Raw genomic sequence first — 22,124 nt, forward strand, 5'->3', positions numbered from 1 at the left:
GGATCACAGACTCTTTCAGTTCATTGATGTGCCATTAAATACTAGCTCCACCACCTCTAACACAGGACCATTTGGGCAACTCAACCTCGCTGTGCCTCACTTTTCTCATTTTGTAAAAACAAGAATAAAAGGGTCGTGAGGATTAAATGAGTCCATGTAAGGTTGTTAGAGCAATGCCTGACATATAGTAAGAACCCAAATATTGTTGTTGATATTTTTGTTTTCCTTCCTCATCTCCTTAATACTAACAAAGCTTTTTCAGAATCTGTCTAGATTCCCACTCTCACTCCAAAGCAAAGAAAGAGCAATGATCATCCATGTTTTGTAAGGTGAGAAGACAAGGTATGGGAAAGTATTTCATCCATTTTAAGAACCTCAAGATCTCCCCCAAAACATGAAAGAGTTCCTTAAAATAATAATATAGTGCAAAATTATGAAAATCAGGAGTTTTATTATATTTCATTAAATTCTGGTAAGATTTCCTAGAGAATTATTATATTACGCAGTGCCAAATTACATTCATGACCATTCACTAAGTTTATTCCTATTCTCTCTGTGCCATGAATATAGTGGGGAGTTGTAGATGACATCTTATACCCACATTGTAATTTAGGGTTTACAAAACACTCCCTTGGATTCTATTTTATTGTGGTCTCTATGACAGCCCTATGAGGCAGGCTGTTGAAATTTTATAGATGAGAAAATTAAGGCTCAGAGGGAATCCAATGTCATCCAACTACTTAGTGTAATAACTAGGATGGAGATCTTCTGGCCCCAAGAATTAAGTAAGCTTTTTCACAATAATCGTAATTATGCCTACCAAACAAACAGCTCTACAGATGAAGATGTTCTCCCCACTTCTCAGACTCTACTACTAACTCATGTATTCCAGACCCATACGTTTAGTGCTCACAGCAGTGCAATTTGGTAAGTAGACTATCCTCATTATACAGATTATGTACCATGTACGAAAAGTAGCAGAGGCTCAGTACAATATTACCTTCTACAGGGGATTTCAATTTCTTCTGGCGGCCACAGAGTATTAGCAGGTCATCTTGCTCTGGTAAAGACTGGGTTTCAGGTTTTTAAGCACATCCATGGAATTTGCTGGCCTTACCATGCCCCTTGACATCCTGAGGAATGGCCTTTTGAAAAAAGGAATGGCCTTTTGAAGTTTCAGTGCCAACTAGGTGCCAGTACCTTGCAGGGCTGGGGTAAGGTTCTTCGAAACGCTGTATATACTCTGAATCAGCATCCAATATACAGTGCTCTTTCTACAAAGCCTAGGATTTGAGTCCAGGAAGCAAGCGGGGGATGAGTGACTCTGCAGGTGATTCAGAGATAATCAGAAGTACCCTTCACCATAGGCCTGTGGACCAGGCTGCAACTGCCCAGTGCCTCAGGGGTGGGGCCACTGTGAGAGCAGTAGGGGTAGGGCTTCCCTCCAAAGCCCTTTGGAGCTTCCCTGGGGGTGTTACTGCTGCCCTGTGGATATAATCATCTCCAGACTTAAGATCTAATGGATTTTACCTTGCTAGTTTTCAGACTTTTTAGGGACCCATCACCCCATTCTTCTTTCCCATGTCTCCCTTTTAGAATGGGATCATCTATCCTATGCTTGTCCCACCATTATATTTCGGATGCATGAACTTGTTTCATAAATTCACTGCTGGAGAAGAATTTTGCCTCAAGATGAATCATACTACAGATCTCACCTGCACTTGATTTAGTTGATATTTTGATGAGACTTTTAACTGCAGGCTATAGAGTTGATGGAGGAATGGATTAAGACCTTTGGGACTCTTAGGATGGAATGAATGTACATCAGGGTTCCCTTGCTTCTTCAATCAAAAAATACCTGGAGGTAGGTAGTCACCTACTCCAAGAAACAAATGCCAAGAGTGGGGCTGTCAGAATGAAACATATTCTTTACCGCAGGGCTCCTGCTCTGGTCTAATGTCCAAGCTGCAGACCTTTATAACCAAGTTCTTCAATGACTAAATCTCTCTGAAAGGTGCCCAACGTGGGCCTACTTTCTACCCATTTCTCTCCATTGTGATGAGTAGCTAGCACTACACTGATGCTTCAGTAAGCATATCATGAGAAAGCTAGATGAACTGAGGTGGGCGAGGAGAAAATCCTCTAACCATAACAATATTAAAATCATGATGTTGCTAAAAACATTCTGAGAAATAATTCTTTGGAAATACCTATTATCCAAATCCCTGTATGATAGAGATAAAAGAGAGCAGTCCTTGTATAAACTTAATTAAGAGCAAAAAAAATTGTATAAACTTAATTAAGAGCAAAATATATATATATATATATATATATATATATATATATATATATATATATATATATGCAGTTTTTTAAAGAATATACTTAAAGCCACAGAATAGATTTTGAGTGTAAGTTAAAGCAGAAAGAGCTGCAGGGTGTCTCCCTATGCCTTATCCAGTTATATCAGTGAGAAGCAGGATATGAAGGTAAAAAGTTCCTTTTAAGCACCCTTCAGAAGATGTGCTTATTCCTAGCATCATGTGTCCATCAACTTGCCAGTCTCCTATAAGGTCTGTTTCCTTGATATTAAAAATGATATCCACACCATCCTGTTATCGGCGCCCATGAGTCACTCACTCCTTTGAAATTCAAGCAAAATTAGCTCAAGCCACATACCATATGCTGGGGAAAAGCTCAGTGTTGATCCCGATCTCTGGAGATTCTTGAGTTGTAGGGACAGGACTGTCACTATCTCTTAATCACTTCTAGCTTGGAATATAACAGTTTGGGGAGACGATTCAGTTTATAATAAGCACACTTTCTGCCCATTTCTGCACTGTCACCAGTGACAGAGCCCCACCCCTTCAAACCTGATTGCGGGAATGGCAGTTTTCTACTGAAAGTCTGGACAATGACTACAGCACAGCCAGTAAAGCAGTAAATCATCTCACTGTCTTAAAATTCCTTCAACCTTTTGGGTACCTGGCTCAGTTGGTTGAGCATCTGATTAATGATTTCGGCTCAGGTACGCTCTTGGGGTCATGAGGTCAAGCCCTTCTTCGGGCTCCAAGCTCAGTGCAGAGTCTGCTTTAGATTCTCTCTCCTTCTCCCTCTCCCTCTGCCTCTCCCCCTGCTTGTGCTTGCTCATATCTCTCTTTCAAATAAATAAAGTCTTTTAAAAAAATTCCTTCAACCTCTCTATCTGCCAGCAGGATGCTCATGGGCCATGCAGTTCAGTCCATTCTTTCTCCTTCCTCTTCCTCACCCTTCCTTTGCTCCTTGCAAGCTGTAGCTCCTAAGTTACGCTACTAACCTCCTATGCAAGCCAGTTTTCAAGGTGCCTTTATTTCAGTGTCTCCTTCCTAACTCAACATCTCACCACCCACCTTCCAATCCTAAGGGGTCTATTCTTCTAAACAACAGGAGGTCTCTCCCCAAAAGAAACTCAGCTGCCAGATATAAAATTATTAATTTTTACCCTGTTTCAAAACTTCTACTTCTAAATGTAACCAGTAGGTGGAAACTAATCTGTGCCAGGCACTAATACATAGTGGGTGAACACAACAAAGTTCCTAATTTCATCAAGTTCCCAAGTGGGGGGGGCTCTACAAACCCTTCTTTGTTTGGAAAAAATAGAGTAAGTTCTTCTGCATTAATGAATGAATACAGGGCTGTATTTCCATATCTGTGACTTGGAACTCAGATTTTTTTATACATAATAATGATTCTTCTAAGAATATCCACCTGGGCCCTCTCTGCATAAATAGGGGAGTGACAAACTACCAAAAAAAGTTCCTAACCAACTTCTACTAAATCCACCTTATCAAAATAATTACCATTCTCCATTTCCTCTGCAAAACATACAGACTGCTCTCCACAGAAAGCTGGAAGCTCATGGCTAATAGGCAACTCTAATTCTTCTGCTAGATTAACCAGCCAACTACCAGTTCTAATTATATCAGATAAGAAGGCTTCTACTGCATTTTTCCAAATAAAAACATTTTCTCCCCAAGTGGAACTCTAACGCCGGCTGTTGAAAAACAAGTACTTCTGTTCTCTTCCTACCACAGAGATGACTGGATGCTTCAGGAAGACTGTGCCAGGACGACAAAAAATTCACCTCCTACTTATGGTAGAATGTAATTCCAATCTCCATCTGCAGGAAGGAAACTTAAGTGCTTGAATAAGTTATCAGTTAACTATTCCGGAATAACAACAATAAGCATTTATTATTGCTGCAGAATCTACTGGTGAGCAGGGAAGTCCTATTGATATGAGCAATGTTTGGGTGATTTCATCTTGTATCTGTGGTTAGCTGACAGAGTCACTGAGAGGTAGCTGGTCAAGGATGGCATCACATGTCTATGGTTGGCTGGCTTTTGGTCAGATCATAAGGAGTGACTGAAACCTATGAATCTACACATCTATCAGGCTAAATCAAGGCAACTACACAGAGTTCCAAGATAAAAAATAGAAGAAATAGGGCCTATTGAGGTATAGTCTCAATACTGACACACTGTCAGTTCCACCACATTCTACTGGTCAAAGTAACTTACAAGGTGAGTCCAAATTTAGGGGAAAGTAAATATGATCCACCTATTTATGAAAGGAGCTACCTATTTATGAAAAGTGCAAACTCTTATAGCAAAAGTTGTGGATAGAGGGAGGTATGGAAAACTAAAGCCTTTATTGTAATTAACATACCACACTGGTTGGCACGCACTGTCAACTTTTTTGCATTGTATCTCAAATTTACCTGGAAGTTTTAATATTTAGAAGAAAGGCAGTGGATTCCCTTCTATTCCAGACGCAGAAAGTCATGAGAGACAGCTGCTCTCATACAAAGAACCAAAACAAGTCGCTTAAGGCAGACCAAAGAGCTGAACCTACATGCATGTGTGCATGTGAGCCCATGCGTGCATACACACACACACACACACACACACACAGGGCCTGAAAGAACAAACCTCCAAAAAGTGAGAAGCCCTTTACACAAACAAGAAACTGTAGATAATGGAAAAAGGGGGAAAATAACAAATTTTCTAAAAAAAAAAAAATGTAAAAGCCATGTAAATGTTTGCATGAGAAATTAGAATTTCAAAGAGCTCCAGCCACAAAGCAAGTTTTACCACATATTCTAAATATTTTCTCAAAGGTTCTTGTGGGAGTGTACCCTAGAAGTAGGAGTAGAAAAAGAGGTGAGAAAAATCAGCTCTGAAATGTTTCATTCCTCCTCACATGTAATGATACTACTGTCCAAAAGGAATGAAGAGGCAGGTGGGAGAGATGAGACAAATCTCTCCCCCATTCACACTGGGTTTCATCTAAGAAACATTAAGGTAGGACAGTAGACCTGAGAGAAACCATAACATGTTTCAGGCTTTCAATTATTAAAGAATGGGGGAGAATGAGTAGATGTGATAAAAATCTCCCTTGAAGGTATTCTAGTCATTTATGATGATTATAGCTACAACTCTTAGAAGACCCAGAGGGTAAAAAGTAGGGCTGAAAAGTCTCCTATGCTGAATTAAGGACCAATACTGGAGAGCAGAGTATTCCCCAGAAACCCAATGTGCTAGCAGGCTGGTGGAATACCAGAGGAAAATCCCCCCCAACTCTTGTAATTGGCAGCTTGTTTGTACAGCACAGACATATTTTAGTAATCTCACTAGCACCCAGATCCCAGGTCCTACTCATTGGAAAATCCTGATTCCATTAATCAAATCATTGGAGGGGAAGGAGTCAAGATGGCAGAGAAGTAGCAGGCTGAGATGACATCATGTAGCAGGAGATCAGCTAGACAGCTTATCAAACCATTGCAAACACCTACAAATCCAACAGGAGATCGAAGGGAAGAAGAGTAGCAATTCTAGAAACAGAAAATCGACCACTTTCTGAGAGGTAGGACCGTTGGAGAAGTGAATCCAAAGTGACGGGAAGACAGACTGTGGGGGGAGTGGCCGGCTCCCGGCAAGCGGTGGAGCAACAGAGCAAAAAATCAGGACTTTTAAAAGTCTGCTCCACTGAGGGACATCGCTCCAGAGGCTAAACTGGGGTGAAGCCCATGTGGGGTCAGCATGGCCTCAGGGCCCACGTGGTCACAGAAGGATCGGGGGTGTCTGAGTGTCGCAGAGCTTGCAGGTATCAGAGCGGGGAAGCCAGCTACAGAGACAGAGCCGAGGAGTGAGCTCTCAGCTCGGCGTTACCTTGAACCGGTCACAGGCTCGGTGAGCTCAGAGCGCGGCCAGAGACCAAGGAGATGGAAGTGATTGAGCGCTTTTCCTGAGGGCGCACCAAGGAGTGGGGCCCGAGATCTTGGCTCCTCAGGACTGGGGATTGGGAGGCCGCCATTTTCATTCCCATCCTCTGGAACTCTACGGAAAGCGCTCGGGGAACAAAAGCTCCTGAAAGCGAACCGGAGCGGATTACTCAGCCTGGCCCCTGGTAAGGGCGGTGCAATTCCGCCTTGAGCAAAGACACTTGAGAATCACTTCAACAGGTTCCTCCCCACAGAAGATCAACAAGAAATCCAGCCAAGACCAAGTTCACTTACCAAGGAGAACAGCGGAATTCCAGAGGAGGAGAAAGCAAAGCATGGAACTCATGGCTTTCTCCCCATGATTCTTTAGTCTTGCAGTTAATTTAATTTTTTTTTTTCATCCACGAAAATTTTTTTAATTTTTACCCTTTCCTCTTTTAACATTTTTAACTAAGTTTATCTTAACAATACCTTTTATAAAAAATAATAATAATCTTTTTTGAACGTTCATTATTATATTCATATTTTATCCTTCATTGTATCTAACTTTATTTTTTGTAACATAGGGTTTTTTCTTCTAAAAAACTTGGGGTACAAGTTCTTCTAATAGATCAAAATATACCATAAATCTATCTCCAGGCTTGTTCTAGTCTCCAGCCTGAGCAAATTCTCTCCACTTTCTTTTTCTTTATTCTCCCAACCAACTTACTTTATCAACTCCTTTTTTAGAAATTAAAAAAAAAATTTTTTCATCTTCATAGGCATATTCCATCCCTTCATTGTGTTTACCCTTATATATGTTTTTCATTCTTTAAAATTTTGGGAGGTAGTTTCTTCTAAGAGACCAAAATACTCCCAAAATTAAGTGGGTGACCCTGTTCTAGTCCAGTCTAATATATATTTTTTTTCTTTATTTCTTTTTGTAAAGTTTTTTCTGGCGAGATAAACACAACACCAGGCAAAGTGGGCGCAAGGCAAGATTTATTAAAAAGGCTCTCCGGCGAAGTTTCAGGGCTCATGAGAAGGGGAGCCAGGAAAGTTGCGCCGGGAGGAGGTGGGCACCCTCGGGCGAGGTTCCGCCACTCTGGAAAGCAGAGTGGCGGAAGTCGCACCCAAGGCAGGGAGGAGGGGGCTTTTAAGGGGTCTCGGAGGAAGCTCAGGGGTCTTTTGGAAGTTTCCCTTATTTGGATATCCCGCCTGCTCATCGGGATCCCATTGGTCCACGGGAGCCCGGGGCGGGGGTCTCAGATTCCTGCTTGGGCCTTTGTTCTCCTGTCCGAGCTCAGGTCTTGTGGCGGGAACTTTCGCCATCTTTAGTAGCCCTTCCTGCCAGCCCAACACTTTTCTTTTTTTAATTTTTTTTTCTGAACTTCTCTTTATCCCCTTTCTTCCTCCCCCACCCCCCATGATTTGGGGTCTCTTCTGATTTGGTTAAAGTGCATTTTCCTGGGGTCTTTGCCACCTTTTTAGTATTTTATTTGCTCCTTCATATATTCTTATCTGGACAAAACGACAAGGTGGAAAAAAAAAAAGAAAAAAAAAAGAACAAGAGGCAGTACCAAAGGCTAGGGACCTAATCAATATGGACATTGGTAATATGTCAGATCTAGAGTTCAGAATGACGATTCTCAAGGTTCTAGCCGGGCTCAAGAAAGGCATGGAAGATATTAGAGAAACCCTCTCTGGAGAGATAAAAGCCCTTTTTGGAGAAATAAAAGAACTAAAATCTAACCAAGTTGAAATAAAAAACCTATTAATGAGGTGCAATAAAAAATGGAGGCTCTTACTGCTAGGATAAATGAAGTAGAAGAAAGAATTAGTGAGATAGAAGACCAAATGACAGAGAATAAAGAAGCTAAGCAAAAGAGAGACAAACAGCTACTGGACCACAAGGGGAGAATTTGAGAGATAAGTGACACCATAAGACAAAACAACAGAATAATTGAGATTCCAGAAGAAGAAGAAAGAGAGAGCGGAGCAGAAGGTATATTGGAGAGAATTATTGTAGAGATTTTCCCTAATATGGCAAAGGGAACAAGCATCAAAATCCAGGAGGTGCAGAGAACCCCCCTCAAAATCAACAAGAATAGGTCCACACCCCATCACCTAATAGTAAAATTTACAAGTCTTAGCAACAAAGAGAAAATCCTGAAAGCAACCCAGGAAAAGAAGTCTGTAACATACAATGGTAAAAATATTAGATTGGCAGATGACTTATCCACAGAGACCTGGCAGGCCAGAAAGAACTGGCATGATATATTCAGAGCACTAAATGAGAAAAACATGCAGCCAAGAATACTATATCCAGCTAGGCTATCATTGAAAATAGAAGGAGAGATAAAAATCTTCCAGGACAAACAAAAACTGAAAGAATTTGCAAACACCAAACCAGCTCTACAAGAAATATTGAAAGGGGTCCTCTAAGCAAAGAGAGACCCTAAAAGTAGTAGATCAAAAAGGAACAGAGACAATATACAGTAACAGTCACCTTGCAGGCAATACAATGGCCATTAATCAAATCATTGGAAGCCAAGGGTAAACTGAATCAAATAAAAGCTGCAGCAAAGCCCAGACTGAGCTTACAAATCAGATTGAATTAGCCTTCATCCTGGTGTAATAAAGGGTGTATCCCTTTCTGGAGGTAAACATTATTTACTTCAGTCTTTATGATTCCTTTATGTCCAGCATACAATCAAAATAAAATCATAAGACATACCAAACAACAAGAAAGAAATGCTATAATGATAAGGAAATAAAACAGAAAATTGAAGCAGATCAAGAAATGGCCCAGAGGTTGGAATTAGTAAGTAAAGAATGTAAAAATAACTGATTAAAAATGTTAAAGTATCTAGGAGAAAATGCATGACAAGATGGGGAATTTATCAGAAACATGAACCAAAAAAATATCAACTGGAAATACAAAAATGAAAAATAAAATATCAGGGAAAAAGAATTTAACAGATTGGCTGAAGAACAGGCTAACTGTAAAAAAGGAGGGAACAAGTGAATGAATAGATGAGTTCATAAAAGTATCCAAACTAAAACAAAAATAGAAAGAGAGTAGGAAAAAATGGGCATTAGAGACTTGTGACACCATATCAAATTGTCCAACATATGTGTAACTGGAAATTTAGAGAGCAAGGAAATGTATGAAATGGAAACAACTGAGAATGGCCCAAAAGGATTAAAGATATTGACCTACATATCCAAGAAGTTCCATGAACACCAAGCAGGAAACAAGCAAGATAAATACAAAGGAAAAATATAGGCACTTCACAGTAAAACTGCAGAAAACCGAAAATAAAGAGCACACCTTAAACCGCAACCAGAGATAAAACATAATACATACAATGGAAAAAAATATACGAATGATGGCTGCCTTCTTAGGAGAAACAATGAGGATCAGAAAAAAAAAATGCACTGACATCTATAAAGTATTGAAAGAAAAAAAAGTCAATCTAGAATTCTGTATCAATCACAAATATCCTTCAAATTTCAAGGGAAATACAGAAATCCTCAGACAGACAAAAGCTAAGAGAATTCATCTCTAGCACAGTGGAGCTACAAGAAATGATGAAAGAAGTGATTCAGGCTGAAAGGCAATAAAACTAAATGGAATTCTGAAAACCAGTAAGAAATGAGGAGCACTAGAAAGGTTAAATAATTGGCTCAATGTAAAACATTTTTATTTTAGTACCTTTATTTTATATAAATACATTTCCATCAATTTCATTTAATTATTTGGAGCAAATAAAATGATAATTATGAGGCTTATTACATAAAAAGTAGTAAAATACAAGATGGCAGCAGGAAAGGTTGGAGAAAGTATTGGAATTTAATTGATGTAAGGTTCTTATATCCTCTGTGGAGTGATACAATGTTATTTGAAGGTAGGCTCCAATCATTTAAAACTGCATATTGTAATTTCCACAGCAGCTACTTGACACCAATAAAAATGAGTAGCTAAAACTTAATTACAGAAAAAAAATTAACAGATTCAATTTACCCAAAAGGAAAACAGAACAAAGAATAAGAGAAAAAGATGTAAAATAAAAATCAGAATGGGAAACTAAAACTCAATCATATTCCTAATTACATTAAATGTAAATGAACAAAACCAGCCAATTAAAGGGCTGACAGCTGGACCAATGAGGGGTGAGGGGGAATCTTATAATGATATGCTGTCTACAATAACAACACACACACAAAAACACACACTTTAATTATAAAGAAAAATACAGGTTGATAGACAATGTATATAATATAAACATAAAGCATAGTAAAGCCAGTATGGCCACACTAATATCAAACAAAGTAGAATTACAGAAAATAGTACTACCATAGATAAGAAGGAAATTTTCATAATGATAAAAGCATAAATTCATCAAATAAACAGAGCAATCCTACATGTTAATTTAGATCCAACAACACAGCTTCAAATATATAACACAAATTGACATGGAACATTCTCCAAGAATTTAATAAACATAAAAATTTTTAAACCATACAGAAGAAAAAGATCATACAGAAGATATTCCCTAAACACAACAGCATTAAATTGCAACTGAATAAAAAATAAAGTATCTAGAAAAATCCCCAATTTTTAAATTAAATGGCACATTTATAAATAACTCATAGATCAAAGAGGAATTGATGAGGAAAACTAGAAAACTAGAAAATGTGACTGAGTCACGGTGAAAATATTAGAACATATCAAAATTTATGAGCTATATCTTTAAAAATGCTTCCAGGAAAATTTAGGGTATCAAATCTAAAGCAGAAGTCAGTAAACTATAGCCATGGGCTAAACTCAATTTCCTGACTATTTTCATAAATAAAGATTTATTGAAACAAAGGCACACTCATTCATTTACATTTTGTCTACAGCTGCCTTCAGGCTGCAATGGAAAAAATAGAGTAGTTGTAACAAACCACATGGCCCACCAAGCCTCTATTTAGAATCTATTCCTTTATTTTCAATCTACTGTAAGTTTTCACCTTAACAACTGAGAACAAAGTAAGTAGAAGAGATGAAATCATAAAGAGCAAAAATTAACAAAGTATAAAACAGGAAACAATAAGAGAAAATATATAAATCACAAGTTGGTTCTTTAAAAAGACTAATAAAACTGATAAATCACTACCACAACTGAAACAAACAAAAAAAGATACAAATGATCAAGAAAAGGAATTAAAAGAAGAACATCATTACAGATGACATAGACATTATTTTTTCTTTAATGGTCAGGGAGTTTTTTGAGTAACTTAATGTCAAATAAAAAAACTTAAATGAAATAGAGCCCTTGAAAAAATAAATTATCAAACCTCACATAAGAAGAAGAAAATCTAGGAGTGCCTGGGTGGCTCAGTGGGTTAAGCCTCTGCCTTGGGCCCAGGTCATGATCTCAGGGTCCTGGAATCAAGCTCCACATTGGCTCTCTGCTCAGTGGGGAGCTGGTGTCCCCCTCTCTTTCTGCCTGCCTCTTTGACTACTTGTGATCTCTCTCTCTGTCAAATAAATACATAAAATCTTAAAAAAAAAAAAAAGAAGAAGAAAATCTAAACATCCTTATATATATTAAAGAAATTGAGTTCATAGTAAACAACCAAAACTTTCACATATATTCAAGTACAGCTAATGTCGCCAGGGAATTCTACAAACATTTAAAGAAGAAATGATATCAATTCTACAAAGCCTTTTCAAAAAAAAATAGAGGATGAAACACTTTCCAATTTATCTAGGAGCCCTATGGAACCCTGATATTGACATTTGACAAAGATTATTACAAAAAGAAAATCACAGATCAAAATATGTTATGAAGAAATGCAAAAATCCTCCTGAATATCTAAGCCAACAGAATTTAATAATACATTTTTTAAAAGTGAATGCATTATGACCAGGTAGGATTTATCCTATGAATCAAAGATTGACTTAATATTTAAAAAAACTCAGTTAATGTAATATATTACAGTGACAAAAAACAAAAATCATATTTGCATTCCAACAGGTATAGAAATTCAATACCTTTTGTGATAAAAAAAAAAAAGAAGAAAAACTTCAGCACATGAAGAATAAGGAAAAAAACTTTGAGCTGAATAGTTAATCTATGAAAAACCTATAGTTATCACCATTATCTCTTATCATATTTAATGTTAATCATTTTACCCCAGGTTAAAAACAAAGCCATGATGTTTTTCTTACCACTTGTACTCAGTAATATCCTGGAAATCATAGACAATGCAATAAAAAATAAATAAAATGTATAAAGATTAGAAAAGATAAAATTCTAGTTATTTAAAGATGATACTATTGTGTATGCAGAATGTCTAAAGGAATTTACCAAACTACTAAAACTAATTAGTAAATTTGACAAAGTCGTAGGACACCAGGTTGAAATAAAAATTAACTTTATAACCACACCTAACCAGTAAACAATTGAAAACTGAAATTTAAAAATACACTGACCCTTTCTTTTTTTCTTCCCCTTTCCTTCCTGAAAAACTGTCCAAATGCCATTTGGTGGGCCTGAACACAGGAATCTCTGCAGGGAGGTAAGAAAAAGTTGTTATGGAACAGTACGTGGTGTTGAAGCCGAAGCATTAGTAAAGAGAACATTTAAAAGAGAAATTGGCCCACTGCAAAGTGTCAGAGGCTGAGCAGAGGGACAGGGCAATCTGCACCAGGGAAGGTAGGTAGGTTCAGGGCACCAAGCCCATGTAGATTGAACAGGGCATCCAAGTGGGAGGGAAGCCCAGCACAAGGTGCTGGAGTCTGAGTAGGGTGAGCAGGGTGGCAGCAGTGATGGGGGAATGGTACCCACAGAGGGAGTGATCAAATAAGTAAACATACTGAGGGTAATGGAAGTTAAATTTCTACCATAAAGAGATGCACAAATATGAAAAGGAAGAAAATTAGAATGAACTCCACAGTGTCAGATGGAATTAAATGCATTGGTATAAACCAGTGATTTTCTATAAATATATACAGGTACCCATTAAACAATATGTATAGTAATGAGCATACCTAAGACCCAAGTGTTGATTTCTGAACACCATTCTGAAATAAAAGGATTAAGGTTTCTTGGATAAAAGGCTATTTCCAGGTCTAAAGCAAGAAAAGCAAGATGAGCCTGGAATATTTTTTTGTTAGAAAGGAAGTTGAGTAGTTAAAGCACAATGCAGGTATGTCAAACAGACACGGGGGGCTGGATTGAAGGTGCTCCTGTCAGCCCAATCTGGGACAATTTGAGCAACAAAATAAAGAATGATATTAATAAAATAAAGTCTACTAAATAAAACAGGAATGCATAAAAACAGGAATTCATGAGCATATGCTGATAAAAATGACTAATTTTGAAGTTTGATAAAAATAAGAACTTTCAAAGTATCACTAAATAAGTATCTATTACAAAGGAATAAATAGTAAATTTACAGTGGAGAAGTTTAATAGACGCTACCTTAAATCAATCAAATAAACATCAATCAACGTAAAAATCCTCAGTAAGAGAACAAATCAAAACTATGTGCCACTTGACAGGATGCAGTAAGAATATAATAAAGCTCTGTTTCCATGATATTTCTGCCAAAGATGAATAATTTAAATCTAACAAAAAGGAAAAGTCAGAGCCATCCAATGCCTATGAAATAATTGTAGAATTTGTCAAGGTCATTAAATTTAAAGAAAGACCAAGGAACTATTTCAGATTAGTACAACAAAATACAACACAGGTTTCTGGATGAGATGCTTGTCCTTTAAGGAGCATTTTGGGGAAGTTGACAAACCTTAAATGAAGTCTTAATACTATATGTTAACAACATACCCGTATTTATTTCCTGATTTTGAAGGTTGTATTGTGGTTATTAAAGGAAACACCCTTGTTTTTAGGAAATGCATGAAGTATTAGGGGATGATATGATACCAGGATGACAAATTACTCTCAAATGCTTCTAAGAAAAAGTTTCTTTGTTCTCTACTTATAACTTTTTGGAAAGTTTGAAGTTCTTTAAAAAGAGAGAGAGAGAAAGAGTATAATTTTCAATAATATCAGAAGTGTCAAATATGTAGGGATAAATCTAATGAAATATGTGTATGACGTTCCTACAAACAACAACAAAAACAACAACAACACAGTATTCCTGAGAAAAGATAGAGACCTGAATAAATGGGAGAGTTATACAATGTTTACAGATTAGAATACTCACTGTTGTTAAGACAGTCATTGTCCTTAACTGGCATGCAACTTCAACATCATTCCTATCAAAATTCCAGCATGCTATTTATTACAAATACTCAAGATAATTCTAAAATTTATATATAGTATTAGAGATCAAGAATAACCAAAGCAAAATTGAAAATATTAACAAAGCTGGAGAACTAAAACTATCTAATTACAAGCCTTATTCCAAAGATAGAGTAATCTAGACAGTAGGGTGGTAGGATAAAAACTTTTCAGTGGAAAAGAATAGACTATGAAGAAATAGACTCACACTTAAGTGGTCAACTGATTTTTCCTAAAGATGCCAATTCAGTTGTATGGGATAAAGAGCATCTTTTTAACAAATCTTGCTAAAATGACTGAATTCTGTATAGGGAAAATAATGAACCTTGATCACTTTCCTCTGTATAAACAAAAATTAATGCAATATGAATCATGTGCTTAGACATAAAATTCAGAAACTGAACACTTTTGGGAAAAAAAGGGAATATTCTCATGACCTTGGATAGACAAAGTTTTTTTGAACAAGACAAAAAAATAGAAACCCTAAAAACTAAATTTTGAAAGGTTAGACTTCATCAAAATTAAAACATTTCACTCATCAAAAGACACCATTATGACAGTGAATAGGGCAAGGCAAAGATTAGCAAATATATTTACAACATCTATATATAACAATGGACTTACATCCAGAATCCACAAAAAAATAAACAAACAATTAAAAAAATAAGCAACCACATTTTTAAAAATTCACAAAATACCTTAACAGCTTCTTCACAAAAGAAGACATACAAATAACCAACAAGTATTTCAAAAGGGATTCAATATCATCATCCTCAAGAAATGTCAATTAAAGACTATAACCAGCACCTGAAACCCACGAGAATAGCTAAAACAAAAGACTGACAATGTCAAATGTTGGCAAGGATGTGGAACAACTGGAACTCTCACACACTGCTGGTATGAGTGCACAAAGGTCACCATCACTTTTAGAACTATGCATCAGTTTCTTATAAAAGTTAAATAGATGTGTACCCTCTGATCCACGTGTTCTTTAACTAGATATTTACTCAACAGAAATAAAAACATGTTTACTCAAAATCTCCTATCAGAAGAACATTTTAGCCACATGGATAACTGCCAGAAGGTACAACAATGCAAACACCCACCGAATGGAGAATGCTGAAGCCTTCAGTGGAGTTATCACCACTCCGCAATAAAAAGAACACACTAATAGCACACATGATAATATGCATGGGTCTCAAAAGCAGGCATGTTAAACAACAGAAGCAAAAAAAAAAGAAAAATCCAAACCATAAGAATAACCATATTTATGGAATTGGTATATGAACAAAGCTAATCTAAGATGACAGAAATCAGCAGTGTTGCTGGCAGTGGGAGGTGAAGCCTCAACTGGCTGAAAAAGAACCGAAGGATTTCTAGAATGATGGAGATCTGTGTCGTTTTGAGTGGGAATTTCACTGGTGTGTATAATTGTCAAAACTCAGTGTATCTTCCTGTATATTAATTATATATCTCAATGAATAAAAGAAGGTCCTTTACTCTAAATGTCTGATTCAGGACCTATCTCAGATGAGCAAAATGTTGAGTATTTAGATTTCTTCCCTCCAAAAGAGCACAGCATCTGAAAAATTAAACATTTAGGATATGTATAATACATCAGAATACACATTTGCAGCTCAGTGCTTCCAAACGGTTACTACTCAACCAAACAAATCAGCGAGAGAGAGCCAACACAATTTATGTGTAACTGGTGAGACCCCCGCGATGCCCTGGGTTGTATCCAACAGTCAGCAGCACCCTGTCCGTGACTCAGGGACCATGCAGTCACTGCTATTATCACTGGGGTTGAGAGCACTACCTTGCAAGCCAGGCGGACCTCGGCCCAAACTCTGCCTCAGAAAATACCCTACTGTAGCTTCACGCTCTTCTGTAATAGTTCTGCGAGCCGGAAGTCTAGTGGTAAATGGGTGGGCGGTTCATTTCCATCTATTAAAGGGCTCTACTCGGTTCCTGCTCATTTCTGGGGATGACCCCTAACCTCAGGGTCACCAGATGTAGCATCAGCTCCAGACACACAGGCTACACTAGAATTATAAATGCATACTTCACTTAGTCCCTCATACCCTCAGCCACCCCTTCCCCTCTTTGGGAAACAGCAAACGAATAACCAAGACGCCACACCAAGTGGCACAGATATTGGAAAGAAGCGCAGCCAGAATGTAAAATGCCTTCCTTGAACAAGACTGTCAAGGAGCAAATAGATATTTCCTTATTTTGGGATTATGCGTGATCAAGGATGCCACTCCACGGCCCTGGGTTCTCATTTAATGCCCCTCAGGCATGCAAGTGTTTGACAGGCTTAAAACACATGCATCTATTTCCAAAGACAGAGACAGACATCAAGGCCCTCCAGTCTGAGTGTGGAGACCAAAGAGCAAAGAGCAGAAGAAACCAGCAACAGAGGGTGAGCCCACAGAGGGCTGCTACCGCCATTTGTCTTAGAGCAGAAGCAAGGAAAATGCTCCTCTGACTTTGGAAAACTTTGCATACCCTCCTCCCTCTGGCCCCCCCACCTCCGTAACTGCCAAGCATCCCCAGACTTCCTCAATAAAGCCCCAGATGCTGCTATCTTCCAGGATAGAGATGTGACCCTCTTTTCGTATTTCAAGGCAGGGCAAGACCTTGAGATTTATTCACTACGGCTACGGGGACCCTCAGATGGTTTGCTGAACCAGGAAGAGGGCTGAGCCACAGCAAGGTGGCAGCTCGCTCCTTCCCAGAGAGCCACATGCTCCTGATTCACTCACACACTTTCCTCTGGGCAAGCCAACTATTTAAAACCTTCCAGTGTGGGTCTTCCAGGAATTACAAAGTGGAAGTGCATCAGGATTTGAGGATTGGGGGCCCCTGTCCCCTGGTGCCACACCAGCTGGAAGACAGCCAGGAACTGGTTACAGAGTCTCTTTGACAGAAATGGAGATTAGCAGGTGTTAAAGACAGATTAGCAACTCAATGAGTTTCTCACTGGCATAATCAGTATTCAAAAAGGAAGGTTTTAGAGGGAAGGTGGGCAGCTGCTGGGAGTCTTCTCTGTCAAGAAAACATTTGCCTGCATTTACCAGGCCCGTGCAAACTCAAGAAACCAAAACATAAAGGTAGCCCATTAATGGACTGTGGAGCAGGCAGGCTCTCAGTCAGAATGTGCATCTGAGAAAAGATGGGGCCATATGCACCCCAATGTTCACAGCAGCAGTGTGCACAATAGCCAAACTGTGGAAAGAGACCTGATGCCCTTCAATAGAGGAATGGATAAAGAAGATGTGGTCCGGGGCGCCTGGGTGGCTCTGTGGGTTAGAGCCTCTGCCTTTGGCTTGGGTCATGATCCCAGGGTCCTGGGGTCGAGCCCCGCATCGGGCTCTCTGCTCAGCAGGGAGCCTGCTTCCTCCTCTTTCTCTGCCTTCCTCTCTGCCGAAGATGTGGTCCATATATACAATGGAATATTACTCAGCCATCAGAAGGGATGAATACTCAACTTCTGCATCAACATGGATAGGACTAGAGGAAAGGATGTTGAGTGAAAAAAGTCGAGCAGAAAAAGTTAATTATATAGTTTCACTTATTTATGGACTGTAGGGAATAGCATGGAGGACATTAGGAGAAGGAAAGGAAAATGAAGGGGGCGGAAATCAGAGGGGGAGACAAACAACGAGAGGCTGTGGACTCTGGGAAGCAAACTGAGGGTTTTAGAGGGGAGGGAGGTGGGGGCATGGGTGAGCCTGGTGACGGGGATGAAGGAGAGCATGTTCTGCACGGAGCACTGGGTGTTATATGCAAACCATGAATCCTGGAACACCACATCAAAAACTAATGATGTACCGTATGGTGACTACCATAACACAGTAAAAAAAAATTTTTTTTTTAATTTATTTGATAGACAGAGATCACAAGTAGTCAGAGAGGCAGGCAGAGAGAGAGGAAGGAAAGCAGGCTCCCTGCTGAGCAGAGAGCCCGATGCGGGGCTCACTCCCAGCGCCCTGGGATCATGACCTGAGCCAAAAGCAGAGGCTTAACCCACTGAGCCACCCAGGCGCCCCAGTAAAAAAATTTTGTTTAAAGAAGAGAAAGAAAAAGAAAAAAGAAAAGAAAAGATGGGGTCACACTAGGTTCAGTTTTGTTTTCTAGGCACTTCTTGGGGACGGGCAGGAGGAGCTTCCACTTCTGTTCTCTCCTTTTTGTCCTGACTCGGGTTCTGACTCTAATGCCAATACACTTGGAGCTGGTGCCGTACCTTCCTTCTGCACCCTGAGGTCCGGCCATTGGGCTGGACGGAAGAGGGCAGCATTTGAACAGTCTCAGGTGAAACAATGCTGTCTCAGTCCATTTGGGCGACTATAACAGACCATAGACTAAGAGTGGCTCAACCATTAAACTTCCTCTTACTCCGTTTTAAAGGCTGGAAAAATCCAAGATCACTTTCAGCAGATCTGGTGTCTGGGGGAAACCCTCTTCCTGGTTCGCAGATGGCTGTCTTCTCCTTATACCCTTACTTGGCAGAGAGAGAGAGGTCATCTCCCTTGTCTCTTTTTAAAAGGGCACTAATCCCACTCATGAGAGCTCCACCCTCATGACCTAATGACCTCCCCAAAGCCCCACCTTCTAACATCATTCCATTCGGGGTTAGGCAGCAACATATAAAATTTGGGTAGAACACAAACATTCAATCCACATCAAATATCAAATACATAGCTAGATTTTTAGAGCGAAAGAAAGAAAACAGCTCTTTATTAAAGTACCTACTATTTGGTGTGCATTTCCCAGGGCCCCTTTCATCATTTGATGTTAACCCAAAGGACAGAATAACCCAAAAGACCTAGTCCACACTTGTAGATTTCACATAAGAGAAAATAAAGACAGATTGAGTTCCCTGTTTCTTTCCTTCCCATGGTTTTGCATTTCCTTCTTAATGCTATTTTGAATTTGTTTGGGCTCAAATTATATTACACCCTTGTCATCTCCATTAGCTAAAATGTATTTATGGCTGATTATGCATGCAGAAAATAAATTAAATATCTGAATAACATTACCGGTAATTGGTGAAATTGCCTTATGTTTTCACATCCTTACAACAAAAAAGGCATCAACAAATGACCGGGAAAACAAAAGGATAATCCATTATAATTGTCCATATTACCATAGAGATAGGACAGACACAATTATGGGCAATTTCAGTGTCTAAAAATCAAGTGTGATGAAAATTATATTGAAGTTAACACAAAAAGAATTACTTTAACTGGGGCTTTAAAACAACTGCTAGTCAGGATAAAAGGGAATAGCCCCTGCTTTGAAAAATCAGCCACAACTTGGAAGTTGACACTGAATCTCTTAAGTTCTACAAAATCCAAACCATGGCTGAAGCGCTCATTTAGATCTGCCTGAATGATTCTTCATGATACCGACACCCTTCAGACACTACTGCTTTCCTGGTGAAATATTCATGCTGATTTAGGGAGAGATTCTAATGTGGTTTAGTTTCTAAACACCTAAGTGCCACCCCCAGTAGAGCCCGATATATATATTAGATGAGAATGGCTTCATCTCTCCTTCAGTTGCATACCTGTGTTGTTTGAAAATGATATAAATTTTAAATATGTACCATAGTAATTATTTTATTATGGTATATGTACTGACCAGGTGGGAAGGATGCCAGTTGCTGGATCAGAGCAGAATCTGAGACTCCTTTTGTATAGGCAGGGGGCCCCAGTCACTGGGGTTTCCAGAGAAGCTGCCACATATCAACCAATAGGGAAGTCTTTTAACATTTTCACAGTGGGGCAACTATACCAGTGTCCTGCTCGATGTCGGCACTGCACAGACACACACATGAAAGACCAAGGCTGGCCTCTCACTTAGCCTCATTTATCCAGGTGGCTCCTCTCAGCATCCTGGCAAATGGACACCCCAGGAAACTGCATCCCCGCAGAGCTCTGACCGGTAATAGGGCAGCCCAAGCCAAAGACCATTTCTATAAGAACACACTTTCACTTTTAGCACTGACTGCTTGAAAACCCAGGTCTGCCCACAGAACACAGCAGCTGGGGCCCAAACAGAGTTAGCACCATTTTGGTTTTTAAAGCCAAAAACGTGTGAGATTTAAAACAGAGAAAGTCTCCAGATCTACCCAAGGGAACCTAAAGAATAAAATAAATCCACAAAGAGAGAAGGGGCAGGACCTGTGTCTTGAGAGAAACAGAACCTTTCCATTTATACTGTCAGAGTGAACTTTAGAAAGTGCAGACCCAGTCAAGCCATTCTTCAAAATTGCTCGACTGCCAAACATTTACTTTGGCACCCAACGGACTTACCTCCCTTTGTTTCTTGCTGCCCGCATCTGTTGCTTCTAAGCACTACTGGTACCACTGTGGTATCAGAACACATCACACACTCCCACTCCACTGAGTGGGCACTCCCACAAACCATGTCTTAAGTCTTGAAATCGTTTGTTAGAAAATCACCTACTTGCCTCCATCCCAGTGTCCTGAATAACACAAGACTTCATGCCTATTAGGTCACAAGAATTTGGACCCAACAGATAATTCAATTTAATCACCAAAAATGGTAGGCAGACTATGATAAATCTTTGGCAAAATAAAGATATGTCTAATATAGCCTAAGATCACATGATCAAAAATGAGAAGACCTGAAAATTAAAAGACCAACTGTATCATGGTAGAGTGGTAAAGATGAGGAAGAACTGGAACTTTCATACACTACTGATGAGAATCCAAAACGGTACAACATGGAAAACAGTCTGGCAGCTTTTAAGGACTTAAACATAAACCTATTATATGATCCAGTCTTTCCAGTCTTAAATATTTATCCAAGAGAAATGAAAGTGTATATTCATACCAACTTTTTACACAGATATTCATAGAAACTTTAGCTGTAATAGGCAAAAACTGGAAGCAATCAAATGTCCTTAAACAAGTGAATGGATAAACAAATTGTGGTACGTGTATACAATAGATTACCTCCCAGCAATAAAAATCACTGAACTACTGATACACAATAACATGGATGAATTTCAAAGCAATGATGCTAAGTGAAAGTGACCCAGCAAGGAAAGTATATGCTATATGATCCCACCTATATAAAATTCTAGAGAATGCAAAGTCATCTATAGTGACAGAGAGCAGATCAGGGCTTCCTGAGGGATGGAAAAGGGAGGGGTAGGAAGGAGAGACGATAAAGAGGCAAGTGGAAATTTTGGGAGGTAATGACCATATTCCCTATCTCTAGTATGATGATGGTTTCACACACAATAGACACGCCAAGACTCATCAAGTTTTACACACACACACACACATTTTTTTTTTGAAAGTAGGCTCCAGGCAGGGCACAGGTTTGAACTCATGACCCTGAGATCAAGACCTGAGCTGAGACCCAGAGTCAGACACTTAACCAACTGAGCCATACAAGTAAAATTGTATGTCAATTTTACTTCAATAAAGTTATAAAAAATTAAAACTAAGCATATGAGAAGCCAGTCATTGTAGTTTAGGGAATGCTCTGATTTTAGAAGTAGAGGTTAGAGACTTTGAAGAGGGACAAAATAAAAGAAAAAA

General features: G+C 38.9%; 1 long non-coding RNA gene across 1 annotated transcript in view; it reads right to left on the reverse strand.

Annotated features, from left to right (window-relative positions):
• Positions 1-22,124, reverse strand: part of LOC106005589 — a 180,391-nt gene that overhangs the window by 98,532 nt on the left and 59,735 nt on the right. The gene's annotated exons all lie outside the window — the stretch shown is intronic.

The sequence above is a fragment of the Mustela putorius genome, unplaced genomic scaffold (genome assembly GCF_011764305.1).
Source record: "Mustela putorius furo isolate JIRA1106 unplaced genomic scaffold, ASM1176430v1.1 tig00004007_pilon_pilon_pilon, whole genome shotgun sequence".
Classification (NCBI taxonomy): Eukaryota; Metazoa; Chordata; class Mammalia; order Carnivora; family Mustelidae; genus Mustela; species Mustela putorius.